The sequence below is a fragment of the Chiloscyllium punctatum genome, unplaced genomic scaffold, assembly GCF_047496795.1.
Source record: "Chiloscyllium punctatum isolate Juve2018m unplaced genomic scaffold, sChiPun1.3 scaffold_615, whole genome shotgun sequence".
NCBI lineage: Eukaryota > Metazoa > Chordata > Chondrichthyes > Orectolobiformes > Hemiscylliidae > Chiloscyllium > Chiloscyllium punctatum.
Window position 1 is genome coordinate 1 of NW_027310349.1, and position 14,239 is coordinate 14,239.

At 46.4% G+C, this 14,239-nt stretch overlaps 4 non-coding genes across 4 annotated transcripts; all 4 read right to left on the reverse strand.

The window, feature by feature from the left end:
• Nucleotides 1–3,453: 3,453 nt before the first annotated feature.
• On the reverse strand, nt 3,454–3,526 carry trnav-cac (transfer RNA valine (anticodon CAC)). Its single transcript has one exon. It is a non-coding gene; the product is annotated as a tRNA-Val (tRNA).
• A 3,058-nt stretch (nt 3,527–6,584) lies between these two features.
• Nucleotides 6,585–6,657, reverse strand: trnaa-cgc (transfer RNA alanine (anticodon CGC)). The gene has a single exon. It is a non-coding gene; the product is annotated as a tRNA-Ala (tRNA).
• Nucleotides 6,658–9,715: 3,058 nt separating this feature from the next.
• Nucleotides 9,716–9,788, reverse strand: trnaa-cgc (transfer RNA alanine (anticodon CGC)). The gene has a single exon. It is a non-coding gene; the product is annotated as a tRNA-Ala (tRNA).
• A 3,349-nt stretch (nt 9,789–13,137) lies between these two features.
• On the reverse strand, nt 13,138–13,210 carry trnaa-cgc (transfer RNA alanine (anticodon CGC)). The gene has a single exon. It is a non-coding gene; the product is annotated as a tRNA-Ala (tRNA).
• Between the last annotated feature and the right edge of the window lie 1,029 nt (nt 13,211–14,239).

The window sequence follows — 14,239 nt, forward strand, 5'->3', positions numbered from 1 at the left end:
TCTTATACACTTCCAGAAAAGAATCCACTCAGTTTCCTCTGCTCTAAACGTAAAATCCTCACTTGTCCAACCTCACCCTATAACTCAGACCCCTAAGCTCTGGCAACATTCTTGCAAATTGTTCTGCACTTTTTGCCGTTTCATAACAGAAAAATACATTACATTCATCATATTCTCACTATTTCCCCACGGTGCTGGAAACGACGTGACAATGCAAATGGATTACAATCCATGATCGAGAATGAACTCCTTGACAACAATCCCGTTTTCATAGTGTTTCCCATGGTGCAGGTATCCTTGTGTCTTTCTGGTTGTATGGTTAATTCTCACAGATACATTTGGAGCTGAAAAGAGTCTGAGATGATAGACTTAGCTTACTATTGATTTTTGTCTGGATTGATGGGCTCTCATTATCTGCTGCGAAATTGATATTGCCGACGGGCACATCCCAGCAGCTGTGCGAGTCGGAGAGTGATCATGGAACCCTTTTCATGTGACTTGGCATCTGTTGTTATGCAGGAGAGCACAGTTGGAAATGCAAGAAAATGGCGCACGCGGCCCGCTGGTTGTGTGGCCGAGCGGTCTCAGGCGCTGGATACAAATTCCACTCTTGAACAGGGCGTGGGTTCGAATCCCACCACTGCCATTTGTGCAGATCAACTCCAGCGCTGCAGCATGTTAAAATGCTGCTTCTGTCCCCACTGTATTGATGTGATGTGGTGAGCATGGACGAGATACACCGAAGTATCTGTTTCCACGCGATGTCCCCCAAGAACGTTGTGTTGCTTATACGTGCTTTAAAGGACTAGTTTTTAGCGGAGCTTGCCGTCGCAGTGTGTGTCACAATCCTTTACTGTGTTCGACTGCTCACGGGAAAGGTAGTATTGCGAAACACTGCAGAAAGGAACGACTTCCTTACTTTTGCTCCGACTGACCATACTCTGTGAAATTTTCCCAGATCCTCAGTTAAGGACTTTTGCAGCTGGAAGTTTCCTCAGAAACCCTGTTAACTCGTAAAGTATTGAGCGAATCGCAAAACAGAAAGCATTTAACACGGAACACAAACAAAGCTGGCATACCTAATGCATTTTCAGACACAGAGATGCATGAATGCTAAATGTGAGACAGTCCGAGGGCATGATTTATAAAGTAATCTCACAACTAACAACAGGACAATTCCAAACTACTCTTTCAAACATACTGCAGCCTTAGGGAACCACCACTTCCCAGACAATACTGAAAAGAGAGAAAGAAAGAACCTAATAAGAATGCGCCATAAAAAGTGAATTTCACCAATCACAGTCTCGATTAGATTACCTTTCCCTTCCGATGTCACCAGGACGGAAACTAAGGAAATGGGAGAAATTCAACAACATATCACATCGAAATTCGTTGGAACGATTTTCCCATTGGCCAAAAAACCAAAGAACGACGAGTCGAGTCACCCCAGGACTTGGTTTCACAACAGCGATGAAATAACGGTCTCCATTCGGTTCCAGTACGAGCTCAACTTGCCTGGAACAGCACAGCTGCTTGCGATTTTCTGCGCGGGAGGCGAACACGATCATGACAGACAGAGACACTTTTAAACATTCGGCACTATCCCACACCACAGTTAATTCCACGGGAAGCAAAGCCATTTTACTTTTGTTTTCAACATCAATACAGTGGGGACAGAAACAGCATTTTAACATGCTGCAGCGTTGGAGTTGATCTGCAGAAATGGCAGTGGTGGGATTTGAACCCACGCCCCTTTCGAGACAGGAATCTGGATTCAGCGCCTTAGACCGCTCGGCCACACTACCAGCCGGGCGCGCGCGCCATTTTTTGCATTTCAAACTGTGCTCTCCTGCATAACAACAGATGCCAAGTCACACGAAAAGGGTTCCATGATCCCTCTCCGACTCGCACAGCTGCTGCGATGTGCCCGTCTACAATATCAATTTCGCAGCAGATAATGAGAGCCCATCAATCCAGACAAAAATCAATGGTAAGCTGAGTCTATCTTCTCAGACTCTTTTCAGCTCCAAATGTATCTGTGAGAATATATGTTCGGTTATGATTTGGTCAAATAACCACGAGCTGCTTGACATTACTGCAATTTCGATTCTTGCTTTGCTAAATGATTTCACCCATTGCTTGAAACAGGACAAGTTTCACGTTTACACGGAACATGAAGCACACCGGACTACAGGGAAAATGCACAAAGCCGTGTTCCACATCATACCGTGCAGCATAATTTCAGTCACTGTGTCTGTTTTGCGGAATAAGAGTCCCAAACAATGTTCTCCACCCTAAAACCGGAGGTCGCATTCCTATTCGAGAGCGACAGATCACATTGTGAGAACGCTCTGACCTCGGGGCCAGTTCGAGATGACACTTTCATTGCCTTTTACCTTAACCGTGCAATTTGCTGCAGAGATGTTCACTCCTGGACATCAGCCACATGGATAGCAACTGAGTTGGAAACCTGTGTGGGAATCGATGAGAAGCGACTCAATAAATTTTGCTCAATTCCATGGTGCTTATTAGAAATGCATTTTCTGTTCACCTCAATCTAAAAGGCAGTTTCTCAACATAGTAACAAAGTCAAAAGGTAATTACCTCACCCCACCCCCACTCCGGAAGAGGTGCTAACTGCCCTTGATTGCTTTTTGTTCTCGATGTGAAGAGCTCTCACGCCTCTGAGTCACCTTCACGTGTCTGGTTGCTGAGTGAGTCACAAAGAAGGAGTTTCTCCAGAGCTGCAACTGCCTGACTTCCCCACTCGACTTCGCCGTTTACATTTTCCTGCTCCTCAGTGATTTCAAGAAAACCAAATGGATGCGATGTCATTCTGTAACCTCTCTGTCGATTCCTCCGTTTCAGTTCCAACGTGGCTTAGGTCTCGGGGCGCACCTTAATACTAGCGACACCATGAAAGCACAGGTCCAGAGGTTCCTCTGAGAGTGTAATTTCTTTCATTGCTGTTGCTGATTGAAAGAGCCACTCAAGTGCGAACTGCTCCAAAACATGATTCAGGACCTCTGGTGCCAATTCTCGTACGTTGAATAACGACAGACAGCTTCCAAACGAGGCCTTTCAGAGACGCCTTTGGGGGACATTTAACAGACAGACAAGTTCAGGAATCCGTGGTGCACTGTGACACCAGCGCATCGGCTTCTTCCCTGTCTTTGAACCGAGCCGCCTGCGCAAGGAATGCAAATGCGGTACTGCTTTTCGTAGAAGAATCAGAAGGGGGTAACTACACTCTCAAACAGAATTGCATATGATCAGAACCAGTTTGGATAAAAACTTTACAATTCTTTGCACAGTCATTAAATGGAATTGCATTACATTTCACTACGCGAGCAGATTTGTTCAAGCAACTTCGGAGGCAGGTTTGCAGATGGGCAAGCAAGCAAGAAAGCACCGTTCTTGTCCATGTAAAAGGTTGCCGATGAAGAACAAAGCAGTTTCTGCCCAGTTTCGAACTGGGGACCTTTCGCGTGTGAGGCGAACGTGATGTCCACTACACTACAGAAACAAGCCGCAGCCGCCCGTCCGGCAGCTCAGGCGCAACCAGCACTGAAAGTTGAAGCCATTCTTCGTTTCACCTTTCTGTTTCCAATAGCTCGTTGTTGTCCAGCGTAATTGACATCTTCAAAACATAAAAAAAAGACACGTGAAATTGATGATAAAATATAGACAAGGATGTGGTCAATGTTTGGACCGTAGGGCGAGGTCGACTAGGCTGGGACGACTTTCCCTGCAGCGTAACGACTGCGACATGATCTAATGGAAGGGTTGGAAACTGAGTATTTACGTGTTTTACCCAAGTTGGGGTGAGTTGAAAACTCGAGAGCATAGGTTTAAGGTGAGTGGGCTGAAATTGACAAAGGACCTGAGGCACATTTCCCACACAGAATGTTGTGCGTGTATCGAATGAGCTACCAGAGGAAGCGGAGGAGGCTCAGAAAATTGCATGAGTTTCTGGATAGGATGGGTTGAGAGGGTTTGGGGCCAAATACTGGGGAACCGGACTTGTTTATATTTGGCTATGTGCTGAGCATGGACGAGATACACCGAAGGATCTGTTTCCACGCGGTGTCCCCCAAAAACGTTGTGTTGCTTACACCTGCTTTAAAGGATTACTTTTTAGCGGAGCTTGCCGTCGCAGTCTGTGGCACAATCCTTTACTGTGTTCGATGCTCACGGGAAAGGTAGTATTGCGAAACACTGCAGAAAGGAACGACTTCCTTACTTTTGCTCCGACTGACCATACTCTGTGAAATTTTCCCAGATCCTCAGTTAAGGACTTTTGCAGCTGGAAGTTTCCTCAGAAACGCTGTTAACTCGTAAAGTATTGAGCGAATCGCAAAACAGAAAGCATTTAACACGGAACACAAACAAAGCTGGCATACCTAATGCATTTTCAGACACAGAGATGCATGAATGCTAAATGTGGGACAGTCCGAGGGCATGATTTATAAAGTAATCTCACAAATGGGAGAAATTCAACAACATATCACATCGAAATTCGTTGGAACGATTTTCCCATTGGCCGAAAAACCAAATAACGACGAGTCGAGTCACCCAGGGACTTTGTTTCACAACAGCGATGAAATACCGGTCTCCATTCGGTTCCAGTACAAGCTCAACTTGCCTGGAACAGCACAGCTGCTTGCGATTTTCTGCGCGGGAGGCGAACACGATCATGACAGACAGAGACACTTTGAAATATTCGGCACTATCCCACACCACAGTTAATTCCCCGGGAAGCAAAGCCATTTTACTTTTGTTTTCAACATCAATACAGTGGGGACAGAAACAGCATTTTAACAAGCTGCAGCGTTGGAGTTGATCTGCAGAAATGGCAGTGGTGGGATCCGAACCCACGCCCCTTTCGAGACTGGAACCTGGATCCAGCGCCTTAGACCGCTCGGCCACACTACCAGCCGGCCGCGCGCACCATTTTCTTGCGTTTCCAACTGTGCTCTCCTGCATAACAACAGATGCCAAGTCACATGAAAATGGTTCCATGATCCCTCTCCGACTCGCACAGCTGCTGGGATGTGCCCGTCTACAATATCAATTTCGCAGCAGATAATGAGAGCCCATCAATCCAGACAAAACTCAATGGTAAGCTGAGTCTATCTTCTCAGACTCCTTTCAGCTCCAAATGTATCTGTGAGAATATATGTTCGGTTATGATTTGGTCAAATAACCACGAGCTGCTTGACATTACTGCAATTTCGATTCTTGCTTTGCTAAATGATTTCACCCATTGCTTGAAACAGGGCAAGTTTCACGTTTACACGGAACATGAAGCACACCGGACTACAGGGAAAATGCACAAAGCCGTGTTCCACATCATACCGTGCAGCGTAATTTCAGTCACTGTGCCTGTTTTGCAGAAAAAGAGTCCCAAACAATGTTCTCCACCCTAAAACCGGAGGTCGCATTCCAATCCGAGAGCGACAGATCGCATTGTGACGATGCTCTGACCTCGGAGCCAGTTCTAGATGCCACTTTCCTTGCCTTTTACCCTAACCGTGCAATTTGCTGCAGAGATGTTCACTCCTGGACATCAGCCACATGGATAGCAACTGAGTTGGAAACCTATGTGGGAATCGACGAGAAGCGACTCAATAAATTTTGCTCAATTCCATGGTGCTTATTAGAAATGCAGTTTCTGTTCACTTCAATCTAAAAGGCAGTTTCTCAACATAGTAACAAAGTCAAAAGGTAATTACCTCACCCCACCCCCACTCCGGAAGAGGTGCTAACTGCCCTTGATTGCTTTTTGTTCTCGATGTGAAGAGCTCTCACGCCTCTGAGTCACCTTCACGTGTCTGGTTGCTGAGTGAGTCACAAAGAAGGAGTTTCTCCAGAGCTGCAACTGCCTGACTTCCCCACTCGACTTCCCCGTTTACATTTTCCTGCTCCTCAGTGATTTCAAGAATACCAAATGGATGCGATGTCATTCTGTAACCTCTCTGTCGATTCCTCCGTTTCAGTTCCAACGTGGCTTAGGTCTCGGGGCGCACCTTAATACGAGCGACACCATGAAATCACAGGTCCAGAGGTTCCTCTGAGAGTGTAATTTCTTTCATTGCTGTTGCTGATTGAAAGAGCCACTCAAGTGCGAACTGCTCCAAAACATGATTCAGGACCTCTGGTGCCAATTCTCGTACGTTGAATAACGACAGACAGCTTCCAAACGAGGCCTTTCAGAGACGCCTTTGGGGGACATTTAACAGACAGACAAGTTCAGGAATCCGTGGTGCACTGTGACACCAGCGCATCAGCTTCTTCCCTGTCTTTGAACCGAGCCGCCTGCGCAAGGAATGCAAATGCGGTACTGCTTTTCGTAGAAGAATCAGAAGGGGGTAACTACACTCTCAAACAGAATTGCATATGATCAGAACCAGTTTGGATAAAAACTTTACATTTCTTTGCACAGTCATTAAATGGAATTGCATTACATTTCACTACGCGAGCAGATTTGTTCAAGCAACTTCGAAGGCAGGTTTGCAGATGGGAAAGCAAGCAAGAAAGCACCGTTCTTGCCCATGTAAAAGGCTGCCGTTGAAGAACAAAGCAGTTTCTGCCCAGTTTCGAACTGGGGACCTTTCGCGAGCGAGGCGAACGTGATGACCACTACACTACAGAAACAAGCCGCAACCGCCCGACTGGCAGCTCAGGGGCATCCAGCACTGAAAGTTGAAGCCATTCTTCGTTTCACCTTTCTGTTTCCAATAGCTCGTTGTTGTCCAGCGTAATTGACATCTTCAAAACATTAAAAAAAAGACACGTGAAATTGATGATAAAACATAGACAAGGATGTGGTCAATGTTTGGACCGTAGGGCGAGGTGGACTAGGCTGGGACGACTTTCCCTGCAGCGTAACGACTGCGACATGATCTAATGGAAGGGTTGGAAACTGAGTATTTACGTGTTTTACCCAAGTTGGGGTGAGTTGAAAACTCGAGAGCATAGGTTTAAGGTGAGTGGGCTGAAATTGACAAAGGACCTGAGGCACATTTCCCACACAGAATGTTGTGCGTGTATCGAATGAGCTACCAGAGGAAGCGGAGGAGGCTCAGAAAATTGCATGAGTTTCTGGATAGGATGGGTTGAGAGGGTTTGGGGCCAAATACTGGGGAACCGGACTTGTTTATATTTGGCTATGTGCTGAGCATGGACGAGATACACCGAAGGATCTGTTTCCACGCGGTGTCCCCCAAAAACGTTGTGTTGCTTACACCTGCTTTAAAGGATTACTTTTTAGCGGAGCTTGCCGTCGCAGTCTGTGGCACAATCCTTTACTGTGTTCGATGCTCACGGGAAAGGTAGTATTGCGAAACACTGCAGAAAGGAACGACTTCCTTACTTTTGCTCCGACTGACCATACTCTGTGAAATTTTCCCAGATCCTCAGTTAAGGACTTTTGCAGCTGGAAGTTTCCTCAGAAACGCTGTTAACTCGTAAAGTATTGAGCGAATCGCAAAACAGAAAGCATTTAACACGGAACACAAACAAAGCTGGCATACCTAATGCATTTTCAGACACAGAGATGCATGAATGCTAAATGTGAGACAGTCCGAGGGCATGATTTATAAAGTAATCTCACAAATGGGAGAAATTCAACAACATATCACATCGAAATTCGTTGGAACGATTTTCCCATTGGCCGAAAAACCAAATAACGACGAGTCGAGTCACCCAGGGACTTTGTTTCACAACAGCGATGAAATACCGGTCTCCATTCGGTTCCAGTACAAGCTCAACTTGCCTGGAACAGCACAGCTGCTTGCGATTTTCTGCGCGGGAGGCGAACACGATCATGACAGACAGAGACACTTTGAAATATTCGGCACTATCCCACACCACAGTTAATTCCCCGGGAAGCAAAGCCATTTTACTTTTGTTTTCAACATCAATACAGTGGGGACAGAAACAGCATTTTAACAAGCTGCAGCGTTGGAGTTGATCTGCAGAAATGGCAGTGGTGGGATCCGAACCCACGCCCCTTTCGAGACTGGAACCTGGATCCAGCGCCTTAGACCGCTCGGCCACACTACCAGCCGGCCGCGCGCACCATTTTCTTGCGTTTCCAACTGTGCTCTCCTGCATAACAACAGATGCCAAGTCACATGAAAATGGTTCCATGATCCCTCTCCGACTCGCACAGCTGCTGGGATGTGCCCGTCTACAATATCAATTTCGCAGCAGATAATGAGAGCCCATCAATCCAGACAAAACTCAATGGTAAGCTGAGTCTATCTTCTCAGACTCCTTTCAGCTCCAAATGTATCTGTGAGAATATATGTTCGGTTATGATTTGGTCAAATAACCACGAGCTGCTTGACATTACTGCAATTTCGATTCTTGCTTTGCTAAATGATTTCACCCATTGCTTGAAACAGGGCAAGTTTCACGTTTACACGGAACATGAAGCACACCGGACTACAGGGAAAATGCACAAAGCCGTGTTCCACATCATATCGTGCAGCGTAATTTCAGTCACTGTGCCTGTTTTGCAGAAAAAGAGTCCCAAACAATGTTCTCCACCCTAAAACCGGAGGTCGCATTCCAATCCGAGAACGACAGATTACATTGTGAGGATGCTCTGACCTCGGAGCCTGTTCGAGATGACACTTTCCGTGCCTTTTACCCTAACCGTGCAATTTGCTGCAGAGATGTTCACTCCTGGACATCAGCCACATGGATAGCAACTGAGTTGGAAACCTGTGTGGGAATCGACGAGAAGCGACTCAATAAATTTTGCTCAATTCCATGGTGCTTATTAGAAATGCAGTTTCTGTTCACTACAATCTAAAAGGCAGTTTCTCAACATAGTAACAAAGTCAAAAGGTAATTACCTCACCCCACCCCCACTCCGGAAGAGGTGCTAACTGCCCTTGATTGCTTTTTGTTCTCGATGTGAAGAGCTCTCACGCCTCTGAGTCACCTTCACGTGTCTGGTTGCTGAGTGAGTCACAAAGAAGGAGTTTCTCCAGAGCTGCAACTGCCTGACTTCCCCACTCGACTTCCCCGTTTACATTTTCCTGCTCCTCAGTGATTTCAAGAATACCAAATGGATGCGATGTCATTCTGTAACCTCTCTGTCGATTCCTCCGTTTCAGTTCCAACGTGGCTTAGGTCTCTGGCGCACCTTAATACTAGCGACACCATGAAAGCACAGGTCCAGAGTTTCCTCTGAGAGTGTAATGTCTTTCATTGCTGTTGCTGATTGAAACAGCCACTCAAGTGCGAACTGCTCCAAAACATGATTCAGGACCTCTGGTGCCAATTCTCGTACGTTGAATAACGACAGACAGCTTCCAAACGAGGCCTTTCAGAGACGCCTTTGGGGGACATTTAACAGACAGACAAGTTCAGGAATCCGTGGTGCACTGTGACACCAGCGCATCAGCTTCTTCCCTGTCTTTGAACCGAGCCGCCTGCGCAAGGAATGCAAATGCGGTACTGCTTTTCGTAGAAGAATCAGAAGGGGGTAACTACACTCTCAAACAGAATTGCATATGATCAGAACCAGTTTGGATAAAAACTTTACATTTCTTTGCACAGTCATTAAATGGAATTGCATTACATTTCACTACGCGAGCAGATTTGTTCAAGCAACTTCGAAGGCAGGTTTGCAGATGGGAAAGCAAGCAAGAAAGCACCGTTCTTGCCCATGTAAAAGGCTGCCGTTGAAGAACAAAGCAGTTTCTGCCCAGTTTCGAACTGGGGACCTTTCGCGAGCGAGGCGAACGTGATGACCACTACACTACAGAAACAAGCCGCAACCGCCCGACTGGCAGCTCAGGGGCATCCAGCACTGAAAGTTGAAGCCATTCTTCGTTTCACCTTTCTGTTTCCAATAGCTCGTTGTTGTCCAGCGTAATTGACATCTTCAAAACATTAAAAAAAAGACACGTGAAATTGATGATAAAACATAGACAAGGATGTGGTCAATGTTTGGACCGTAGGGCGAGGTGGACTAGGCTGGGACGACTTTCCCTGCAGCGTAACGACTGCGACATGATCTAATGGAAGGGTTGGAAACTGAGTATTTACGTGTTTTACCCAAGTTGGGGTGAGTTGAAAACTCGAGAGCATAGGTTTAAGGTGAGTGGGCTGAAATTGACAAAGGACCTGAGGCACATTTCCCACACAGAAGGTTGTGCGTGTATGGAATGAGCTACCAGAGGAAGCGGAGGAGGCTCAGAAAATTGCATGAGTTTCTGGATAGGATGGGTTGAGAGGGTTTGGGGCCAAATACTGGGGAACCGGACTTGTTTATATTTGGCTATGTGCTGAGCATGGACGAGATACACCGAAGGATCTGTTTCCACGCGGTGTCCCCCAAAAACGTTGTGTTGCTTACACCTGCTTTAAAGGATTACTTTTTAGCGGAGCTTGCCGTCGCAGTCTGTGGCACAATCCTTTACTGTGTTCGATGCTCACGGGAAAGGTAGTATTGCGAAACACTGCAGAAAGGAACGACTTCCTTACTTTTGCTCCGACTGACCATACTCTGTGAAATTTTCCCAGATCCTCAGTTAAGGACTTTTGCAGCTGGAAGTTTCCTCAGAAACGCTGTTAACTCGTAAAGTATTGAGCGAATCGCAAAACAGAAAGCATTTAACACGGAACACAAACAAAGCTGGCATACCTAATGCATTTTCAGACACAGAGATGCATGAATGCTAAATGTGGGACAGTCCGAGGGCATGATTTATAAAGTAATCTCACAAATGGGAGAAATTCAACAACATATCACATCGAAATTCGTTGGAACGATTTTCCCATTGGCCGAAAAACCAAATAACGACGAGTCGAGTCACCCAGGGACTTTGTTTCACAACAGCGATGAAATACCGGTCTCCATTCGGTTCCAGTACAAGCTCAACTTGCCTGGAACAGCACAGCTGCTTGCGATTTTCTGCGCGGGAGGCGAACACGATCATGACAGACAGAGACACTTTGAAATATTCGGCACTATCCCACACCACAGTTAATTCCCCGGGAAGCAAAGCCATTTTACTTTTGTTTTCAACATCAATACAGTGGGGACAGAAACAGCATTTTAACAAGCTGCAGCGTTGGAGTTGATCTGCAGAAATGGCAGTGGTGGGATCCGAACCCACGCCCCTTTCGAGACTGGAACCTGGATCCAGCGCCTTAGACCGCTCGGCCACACTACCAGCCGGCCGCGCGCACCATTTTCTTGCGTTTCCAACTGTGCTCTCCTGCATAACAACAGATGCCAAGTCACATGAAAATGGTTCCATGATCCCTCTCCGACTCGCACAGCTGCTGGGATGTGCCCGTCTACAATATCAATTTCGCAGCAGATAATGAGAGCCCATCAATCCAGACAAAACTCAATGGTAAGCTGAGTCTATCTTCTCAGACTCCTTTCAGCTCCAAATGTATCTGTGAGAATATATGTTCGGTTATGATTTGGTCAAATAACCACGAGCTGCTTGACATTACTGCAATTTCGATTCTTGCTTTTCTAAATTCCCGCCTGAGGCGACTGACTGTGTGGAGTTTGCAGGTTCTCCCCGTGTCTGCGTGGGTTTCCTCCGGGTGCTCCGGTTTCCTCCCACAGTCCAAAGATGTGCAGGTCAGGTGAATTGGCCATGCTAAATTGCCCGTAGTGTTAGGTAAGGGGTAGATGTAGATGTCGGGGTAGGGGTAGGGGTAGGGGTATGGGTGGGTTACGCTTCGGTGGGGCGGTGTGGACTTGTTGGGCCGAAGGGCCTGTTTCCACACTGTAAGTAATCTAATCTAATCTAATCTAATCTAAATGATTTCACCCATTGCTTGAAACAGGGCAAGTTTCACGTTTACACGGAACATGAAGCACACCGGACTACAGGGAAAATGCACAAAGCCGTGTTCCACATCATACCGTGCAGCGTAATTTCAGTCACTGTGCCTGTTTTGCAGAAAAAGAGTCCCAAACAATGTACTCCACCCTAAAACCGGAGGTCGCATTCCAATCCGAGAACGACAGATTACATTGTGACGATGCTCTGACCTCGGAGCCAGTTCGAGATGACACTTTCCTTGCCTTTTACCTTAACCGTGCAATTTGCTGCAGAGATGTTCACTCCTGGACATCAGCCACATGGATAGCAACTGAGTTGGAAACCTGTGTGGGAATCGACGAGAAGCGACTCAATAAATTTTGCTCAATTCCATGGTGCTTATTAGAAATGCAGTTTCTGTTCACTTCAATCTAAAAGGCAGTTTCTCAACATAGTAACAAAGTCAAAAGGTAATTACCTCACCCCACCCCCACTCCGGAAGAGGTGCTAACTGCCCTTGATTGCTTTTTGTTCACGATGTGAAGAGCTCTCACGCCTCTGAGTCACCTTCACGTGTCTGGTTGCTGAGTGAGTCACAAAGAAGGAGTTTCTCCAGAGCTGCAACTGCCTGACTTCCCCACTCGACTTCCCCGTTTACATTTTCCTGCTCCTCAGTGATTTCAAGAATACCAAATGGATGCGATGTCATTCTGTAACCTCTCTGTCGATTCCTCCGTTTCAGTTCCAACGTGGCTTAGGTCTCGGGGCGCACCTTAATACGAGCGACACCATGAAATCACAGGTCCAGAGGTTCCTCTGAGAGTGTAATTTCTGTCATTGCTGTTGCTGATTGAAACAGCCACTCAAGTGCGAACTGCTCCAAAACATGATTCAGGACCTCTGGTGCCAATTCTCGTACGTTGAATAACGACAGACAGCTTCCAAACGAGGCCTTTCAGAGACGCCTTTGGGGGACATTTAACAGACAGACAAGTTCAGGAATCCGTGGTGCACTGTGACACCAGCGCATCAGCTTCTTCCCTGTCTTTGAACCGAGCCGCCTGCGCAAGGAATGCAAATGCGGTACTGCTTTTCGTAGAAGAATCAGAAGGGGGTAACTACACTCTCAAACAGAATTGCATATGATCAGAACCAGTTTGGATAAAAACTTTACATTTCTTTGCACAGTCATTAAATGGAATTGCATTACATTTCACTACGCGAGCAGATTTGTTCAAGCAACTTCGAAGGCAGGTTTGCAGATGGGAAAGCAAGCAAGAAAGCACCGTTCTTGCCCATGTAAAAGGCTGCCGTTGAAGAACAAAGCAGTTTCTGCCCAGTTTCGAACTGGGGACCTTTCGCGTGCGAGGCGAACGTGATGACCACTACACTACAGAAACAAGCCGCAACCGCACGTCTGGCAGCTCAGGGGCATCCAGCACTGAAAGTTGAAGCCATTCTTCGTTTCACCTTTCTGTTTCCAATAGCTCGTTGTTGTCCAGCGTAATTGACATCTTCAAAACATTAAAAAAAAGACACGTGAAATTGATGATAAAACATAGACAAGGATGTGGTCAATGTTTGGACCGTAGGGCGAGGTGGACTAGGCTGGGACGACTTTCCCTGCAGCGTAACGACTGCGACATGATCTAATGGAAGGGTTGGAAACTGAGTATTTACGTGTTTTACCCAAGTTGGGGTGAGTTGAAAACTCGAGAGCATAGGTTTAAGGTGAGTGGGCTGAAATTGACAAAGGACCTGAGGCACATTTCCCACACAGAATGTTGTGCGTGTATCGAATGAGCTACCAGAGGAAGCGGAGGAGGCTCAGAAAATTGCATGAGTTTCTGGATAGGATGGGTTGAGAGGGTTTGGGGCCAAATACTGGGGAACCGGACTTGTTTATATTTGGCTATGTGCTGAGCATGGACGAGATACACCGAAGGATCTGTTTCCACGCGGTGTCCCCCAAAAACGTTGTGTTGCTTACACCTGCTTTAAAGGATTACTTTTTAGCGGAGCTTGCCGTCGCAGTCTGTGGCACAATCCTTTACTGTGTTCGATGCTCACGGGAAAGGTAGTATTGCGAAACACTGCAGAAAGGAACGACTTCCTTACTTTTGCTCCGACTGACCATACTCTGTGAAATTTTCCCAGATCCTCAGTTAAGGACTTTTGCAGCTGGAAGTTTCCTCAGAAACGCTGTTAACTCGTAAAGTATTGAGCGAATCGCAAAACAGAAAGCATTTAACACGGAACACAAACAAAGCTGGCATACCTAATGCATTTTCAGACACAGAGATGCATGAATGCTAAATGTGAGACAGTCCGAGGGCATGATTTATAAAGTAATCTCACAAATGGGAGAAATTCAACAACATATCACATCGAAATTCGTTGGAACGATTTTCCCATTGGCCGAAAAACCA